General features: G+C 43.3%; 1 long non-coding RNA gene across 1 annotated transcript; it reads right to left on the bottom strand.

The window, feature by feature from the left end:
• Positions 1-876: 876 nt before the first annotated feature.
• On the bottom strand, positions 877-4445 carry LOC112958730. Its single transcript, XR_003251482.1, has 2 exons — positions 4385-4445; positions 877-1668 (listed from the first exon to the last, which is right to left on the bottom strand). It is a non-coding gene; the product is annotated as an uncharacterized LOC112958730 (long non-coding RNA).
• Positions 4446-7296: the final 2851 nt, after the last annotated feature.

The raw sequence follows: 7296 nt of genomic DNA, 5'->3' as shown, positions 1-7296 counted from the left end.
GGACCATAATTCTTCTCATTTCAGCTGTCATCTGATGCCTTTGAAAGTGTCTGATGCCTCATTCCCTCTTGGCTGACTCCTTGTGTTGAGGTAGAAGAGAAATCAACATTCCTCTGCTTTTAAACACACCAAAACTTTACAACTGTGGCTATTTTGTGGGCACTGAAGTTTGAAACATCTTCCCTTACCCAAACCACTGGGTGCAACAGCTTAAGTAGGAGCCCAGAACCAAAGAGATGAGAGGAAAAAGATCATTATGAGAGCAAACAATCTGAAAGAACTGTGTCTTCTCATACACACTCAAGTTCTGCAAGAACCCACTGCACTAACTCTAAGATAAATCCTTTGCTTTGAGCAGAGCACCAGTACTATGATAAGAGACCCCATCCTTATCCTGCCTTGCTTCATCCAGCTGAAGAGCTGTTATCCTTTGGCTCAGATCCAGCAAAGGGTCCTATAAAATATGCATTGTCCTTTTTACAAAGATGCTGGGGTTTTTTTGTTTGTTTTTTCTTGATGTGGCGAGGCAAAAAAAGAGGCCTTTAGCTAAGAAAAAAAATAGGAGAAATCCCTAGAGATGCTCTCATCATTTGGACTGTCTAACAAGCAGATTGATAGAGGAAGAGCACGTGAACAGGCAGAGCCCTCAGGAGACAGCAAGAATGCATAGGCACCCAGGGGAGACTTTATCAGCCATTATCTAGCATATTAAAAAAAAATAAAAAGAAGTAATGTGGGTTGAATCCACTCTTGGCCTCAAGTTTCAAAGAACATATATATCTTATATATATAAAAAATGGAAAACAGTTTCAGCAGGGAGTTTTCCACCTGCAGTTCCTTACAGAGGAGGTCAGGGAACACGTGTCAGCTCCAATGGCAAAAGAGTTGAAGATCAAAGCACACAGATGACAGTCTGGGCTATCCTCTTACTGGCCTAAGTGATCAGCTTTCCCAGACCATCTTGCCAGGCCAGCGTTCCCCATCTTGTGCTATACATAGAGCTAGTAAATTAATACACAGGTACCTGATGAACCCTTCTCTATCACCAGATCCAGGAAGAGCCAAAAAGTGTCTTGTCTTTACAAGTGGGACAGACCAAGGGCAACTTCTACCAACTCTCTCCTTGCCTTAGAGATCATTGCTCTTATTTGCCCCAGGCACCTGAAACACATGCCATTGGTGTGCAAGAGCCCTACATTTCACAGACATGCACCTAAAGAGCAGAGTACTGTTCATGTGAAGGGAAGGAATATGGGGAAAACAGGTTGTGGAGAGGAGGAACCCCACCAAAGCACCACCCAGTCCATATTTTTATGGAGATCTTTGATAGTTGAAAGTAGCTGCCAAATCTTCTGAACAAACAGCCTCTTGCCCAAACTGATCAGGGATTATCGGTGTATGGTCATAGTCCTTCTCTGCAGCTGAATGATGTTTTTCTAAATGAATTGCGAAGATGGAAAACCAAAATTCTTGTCCAGGCACAAATCGCCCCGTGTTTGTTTGTTTACCTGAGAAGGAGAGTGTTTATATGAAGTAGAGTCTCTCCTGTACAGATATCCACAGAGCCAGTACTCTTGTTTGTACAACCACTCTTGTCACTTCTCCACTGTTCATAAGTGCAGTCAAGGTCCCACAGCTGCTCGTGAGCTCAAATGGCTCCTTGGCCTCCTAGGAGATAAGACAAGCACTTTCAGTGCTTGCTTCCCCACAGAAGTCTGCATTCTCAGGCGCACCACAAGTGATCCAGCACCTTGCTGATGGGCCCTATCGAATTAGACATGTTGTTTGTTTGTCTTTCTCTCCTTACAATTCAGCTCACCTCTGTGCGTCAGTGGAAAACAGAAGTGCGCTGTTGGAGAAAATTACTCCTCTGCATAATTTGAAGACTTGTGGTTGACATAACACTTTATAAGGAAAACAGATCCAAAGGTCAGGACTCCTGTAAGTTTATTCCCTTCCATCACCCCAGGAGTTGCCGTTTGGCAACCCAGGCTGAGCTTTTATGTTGGCATTTTTTTCCACAGTCCTGCGTAGGGTCCTCTGAGCCCTTCCTGCAAGAGCTCCCCAGCTGTGGGGGCACACACCACATCCTCTCCTTGCCAAGACCTTGCACAATTGCTTGCGAGTCTTAGGGCAGACCTTGCTGCCTCCTCTAGCCTCTGCCTGGAGAGGAAGGGAAAGCAAAGGCTTCCATTTTAGCCCCAGATTATTTAAAATACACGATGATAGACCCTGTGCAGTGGGAAGGGCCTCCAGCTGTTTCTGCAGCAAAAGCACACACAGATAAAAACACCTAACCTCTGAGAAGAGCTCAGCACATGTTCTTGCCCAGCCAGGGGTTGTACTACACTTCAAAGGAAGCAAATCCCTGCCATGGATTGGCTCCATGTTCTCCATCCCAACACCCAGGATTGCCACCGAGAAACTGTCCTTTCCACCACGCTCCAAGGAGAAGCCGTGGATGCTTCAGGTGCAAGAAAATCTACTGCTTCTCTTAGGAGCTGCTCTATCTAGACCTGAACTGCTTCTGAAGGCCCAAACTGGATGGGAGGAATATTCAGAAGCAGACACAAACATCACATCTGTCACTATTTCCCATGGCAGTTTAGGCTCATTGCATCTCCCTTTGACTACTAGAGAGCTTTCAGTTTTGCAATGCAAACCTGCCTTGAAGTCTCCACAGCACTGATGATTTTCACAGACATTAGAACTTCCTTTGAAGCCCAGCACAATTTCCCCAGTATTATTGGAAAAAAAAAAAAAAATCCTGTCAGACACCAAAGAGCCGCAGTTATGTCACGTGCTATCAAACAAGTGTCACACTTCAGCAAGCAACTGCATTAAAGAGGATTTCCTACAGGATTTCCCACAGCTCAGGGATGCTGTCTAAGCCTATAATGATCTCTCCACCCATCAGTCAAAACAGAGCATAGTTGCTGGAGCCTCCAGAGTTGTAACTCCACATGGGTCAAGGTAAAAGATCTCAGGAGGAACTGGACACTGGAAATGAACATTTCTGGAAACAGCTCACACATTAAGATCCTTCTGCCAAAAAAGTGCCCCCTGGCAGCAGCACAGATGAGATCAAGCTTCTGTGTATGTTCTGAATGTTCTGATCTCTACCACATTAATTCCTCGAATTAGTAACTCTTCCCCATTGTCTGTGGGGGTAGAGAGGCACACCCAGATGTTATTTCATCAAACGTCTCAGACTTCCACCTCAGGCTGAAACATCCTCCAGACACATAATTTGTGCTCATCAGTCACTCAAGGAAGACCTGGCAAGCAACATATTTGATGCCTGTAGCCAGCAGTTTGTGACTTGTCCTTGCCTTGTGTGGTAGCACAGACTTGGAAATCCAAGGAAAATTTAAAATGCTCAAAAACAAAGGGCTCGTGGTTTATTTTCTTGCTTTTTTGATAATTAACACACACACACACACACACTCACTCCTTTTGATTTATGGGTCAATTAATTAATTCAACAGCTCCCAAAAAGAAAGTCCAAGGCACCAGCAGCATAGCTCTGTACATTTCCCAATACAAATAGCACCGCTAAAAGCCAGTCCTCCTTTGGAGCTCCATTCCAAGTTCCTAAGCTTCTCTGCAGTGTTTTTTACATCTCCAGAAACATTTTGAGGCACAGACCTTGAGCACAGTCTCTAAAGTTATTTGTCATCTAAAGACAACAGCTGTGTACATACTTTTTCAAAGCCTGTCACACTACAGAATGACATTGTCTCCGTGCCTTCATAGATTTCCCTCAAACACAGGACTTGGGAGGTATCTTGACCAGCCATCAAGTCCAAGGCATCCCCAAGAGATCCATTATTCCACTGGCAGTGAAGATTTGCTCCCATAAATCCCCCGCACATCAGGAGATGTTTGGACAAGATCCTGCAAGGCATAATAAAAATAATTACCTTGGCAAATTAGAAGCTGACTCCCCAGCCAAAACCTAACCATCACAACCCAAAAGCAAAGCACTTTTGTTCTCCTTCCCTTTCCTCGATGCAAAAGGACGCTGAGGTAGATACAGCAAAATGAATACACGTCAAAGTCAATTCTGAGAATATACGTCAGAGAGTTAAAAGTAAAAGCACACATTCTGGGATATTTTGCTTCCCTTCTCTCAGGCCCCTGTTCTACAAACATTCTTGCCTCTGCTTAATTTTAGCATAGAAACCTGCTGGTTTCTGTAGCACGGCTCAGGAGAACTAGGGTAAGGACGCTCCCATCTGCGGAACCGGGGCCCAAGGCCATGGCCTCACCAGTGTGTAGGCTGGGGAGCATCTCACTGTGCAGGATGGAAGGCAGCAGAACAAGGTCATGCATTGCTGCATATTGAAGCCGCAGGGAAAAAGCCATAGAGAAGACGACAGACCTGCTCTTCCCAGCGTGTGGGAACACATGATCCAAGTCATCTTTCCCTGGAAGATTTCTTTCCAATAGCCTGAAAAATGACAAAAAAAAAAAAAAATCAAGCCTCCAAATTTGACAAGTCACCCTACTGGTGATTTGGGGCTTCCCAGCTTCTTGTTGAAGGTCAGACCACTTCAGCAGATGTGCCCTCAATATCAGTTCGATTCAACTCAGTACCTTAGGGGAAGAAAAACAGAAGGCTAAAGCTCTCAAGTTTTACCCATGTACCTGGGGCACCTAAATAAGCATTGATATAGCACAGTATGCATTACAGCAATACAACAAAAAGGTTAAGCTGCAGGTCACATAAATCAGAAATCGATGACACACTCAGAAGGAAAAGGTGAGCCTAAAGCATAGTTAATCTGAGCTCAGGTCTTCATGCGGTTTCTTTAACCAAGTACTGTGGCCACTTTCTCACTGTTGGCAGGCAGGAATCCACGAAGCTGCATCTTGCCTCCCAGAAACCACCTTACAAAAACATTAGGTTTCAATCTTCAAGGCATCTGCTCTGCAACGAACAGCTGATCTCCTCCCTATGCACCCTGACAGTCATTCAGACCACACTGAGCTCCAATTACCCTACGCCCTACTCATTCTTTGAGGACATCAGGATGCAGGTACGCATTCTACCTATTCTAACTACCTATGCAGTAGGATTTATGACCTATAGCTGCCTTTAGGTGTGCCATTGTAGCAGGGAGACACCACATTACAGTGAGTCTCAGTAGAGCTGCTTTGGGAGAGGTACCTTCTGAAAATGTGGACAAAACAGTTCATTGTAACGTTCCAGCCTGCACAGTCTTTGGATATGCTTCAGTTACCTCCTGAGATGCACCAACAGTTACCTCCTAAGATACACCAAGCTTTCTTACTATGTCCGTTTGGCAAGTCAGACAAATTGCTATTTTGTCCAACTGCTCCCTTCCCAGAAAGTATGACTTACACTACAAGATTTCTCGCGGCTTCATCACGGCTTATGAGTTTCATATCACATACTATTATCTATGCAAGATTTTAGACAGTTTCACAATTTGAGTCACATTTCTGGTTTTCCACAAGGAGCTGGCAAAACACATTGGCAGATGACCTATCTGGCATTTTGGGAGCCTCGCTAGTCCCCTTTGGTCAGACTTTGGGATTTGGACCACCCCAAGTTGTAGTTTATTTCACTAGTTTTTGATATCCATGAAGAGATCAAGGATTTCAGCCATAAATTATCTTGCTGAGCAGGGGCTGTACAAACAGAGAACAAAAAAGACATCTTGTGTGTTTTAATACATGAATATCCACAAATGGCAGAGACAAGGAAGCAGGAAACTTAGTAATCATTTCACTTCAAAACTGCTTTGCTAGACATCTGACAAGATTTTTCTCTCTCATAGCAAACATAAGAAAGGGTGCCTGTGGGAAATAATAAAATCAAGCACAAAAAATAAGAGTTCCAATTAAAACTTTCCATTTTTGTTTGGGTTTTTTGTTGTTGTTGTTGTTTTTGTTTTACTGGCATTTATCTACACGTGTTTACGACACTTCAGAAGTTCCCCCACCACACACACACAAAAAAAAAAAAGCATACTCATAAAATGCTAACTTCGTAAGGAAAAGAATAAGAGATCACTTAGACAACTCTAAGACTTAAACTCAAAAGCACAAAACTGCCAGGCTTGGAAAAAAAGATCTCATGTTCATACCTAAACATATGGTTAAACACATGCCCTTGCATGCAACGTTTTACTCATTGTCACACACACAATTCCTCACACCAGCTAATCCAGTGGATCTAAGCCACCAGAAAGGCTGTGAAGGCCATTAGATGTCTAATCACCCTGATTAATCAAAACAGAGCTTTCCTATTCACAGGAACACTCCCTGCTTCTGAAGCAGCGCAGCACAGTGTTCTCAATTGTGTCTCAACACGCTCCATCAAGTATGAGGAAAGAAAACAAGGAATTTATCCTGGAGAAAGACAACAGGCTACCAGTGTTTTGATAAACTTGAACATTTAGTTCTCTATGAACACAGCCTTCTATTACCTGTGTCAAGTCAAGCCAAAAAATGCTCAAACACATGCTTCTGGGCTAGTCCCTTTAGGGTTCTCAGAGCCTGCATAACATGCCAAACGCACTAAGGGTTTTTTTCTGTGCTCATAAGGTACCTTACTTCCTACAGGTAAACACAAGCAAATAAATAAATTTATTTGCAATAATAAGCAAGCAAAAAATAAATTTATTGCCCTTGCAAGCAAGGGCAATAAATAAGTAAATAAATAAATAAGAATCAGGCTCCCTCAGGGTTCTCAAATTAAGATACTGTAAATCATCAGTTCTAACCATAATCTTCAAGAGGAATCCCCAGGTGATGCTCCAAGCTCTCACACATACCCCATGTGCTCTCAGTTATATCAAGTCTCAGCTTCTGCAAGCTGCACAATCATGAGTTTAATACTTATTTAGTAATGCTGAGGGAATGCAGGTAACTTCTTATGGTGGTTCTGGTTTGTTCCCCTGGGTTACTCTGACATACTAACTATGATTCACTACTTGGTTTCTATGTAACTATGATTTACTACTTGTTTTTTTTGCTAACTCTTCAGGACTTTGAGAGCTCTGACCGCAGCCCAGGACATCCAGTTCCACCTGGAAACACCAGAACCACTCTCCATCGCCTGCTGAAACTCCTCATGCAATCACTATGCCAGCTACATCTACCAAGGTTTGCTTCAGTGACCACAAAGTTAAATTTAATAGATGCATAAACCAAATATTCAGGAACAAAGGCAGCTCCAATAAGAACCTAAAGGTTTAGGGTCCACAGGTTAAGAACTCCTCTACAGTTAGACCTTTCTTTTAGCCTGGGCTGTACTAGCTGGCC

This window comes from Nothoprocta perdicaria, unplaced genomic scaffold (assembly GCF_003342845.1).
Source record: "Nothoprocta perdicaria isolate Ctin4 unplaced genomic scaffold, notPer1 scaffold_9, whole genome shotgun sequence".
Lineage (NCBI taxonomy): Eukaryota > Metazoa > Chordata > Aves > Tinamiformes > Tinamidae > Nothoprocta > Nothoprocta perdicaria.
Note: the sequence above shows the minus strand (reverse complement) of the source record. Positions and strands in the feature narration are given on the sequence as shown.